Consider the following 684-nt stretch of genomic DNA (forward strand, 5'->3'; position numbering starts at 1 on the left):
CAAGGACTTGTTCAACATTTACCTATCAAAAGGGCAACACTGGCCAAAGAACAGGGGCAAAGCAGCTGGAGTGGATGTAGGAGGGTTCTCGCTGCCTTCCAGTCAGGATGCCACCCACAGGGAGGATCTCTTCCCAGGTGCTAGTTGTACACGGGGCTGGTTGGTTCAGAAGGCTGATTCAGCAGCATCCTCTCAGCTGCCCATTGCCCTGTTTGACATGTGAAAGGCCACCTGCAAGGGGCAGGAGGAAGGGGCTCTCTGAGGAAGCTCTTCCATGGTTTTCCCCTCCTTAGTGAGGTTACTCAGTTTCCAGCTTTCAGGCTTATGTTTTCTCTGATACTGAGATAATAAAAGCTGACTGTTTTATTTATTTAAAAAAAAATAATAATAATAATAATAAAAGACTACACAGTTTCGTTCTGCAATAAATAGAGTCACTATGACTTGGAACTGACTTGATGACCCCTGTTGTTGTTTGTGTTGTTGATTGCCTTTGAGTAGAGCATGACTCATAGCAATTCTATGAACAAAAGGCTTAAAGCCCCTCTACAACTATGAACATTTATCACAGTTCATAGGGGTTCCAGAGGTGTGTTATTTAGGAAGTGGATGCCACTCCTGCTGATGGCCCCTAATAGTAAACAAATGATTCAAAATTATTTGGACCCTTTGAAGAAGAATGTG

This window comes from Elephantulus edwardii, unplaced genomic scaffold (assembly GCF_000299155.1).
Source record: "Elephantulus edwardii isolate Elephantulus edwardi_28Jun2011 unplaced genomic scaffold, EleEdw1.0 scaffold00059, whole genome shotgun sequence".
Taxonomy (NCBI): Eukaryota; Metazoa; Chordata; class Mammalia; order Macroscelidea; family Macroscelididae; genus Elephantulus; species Elephantulus edwardii.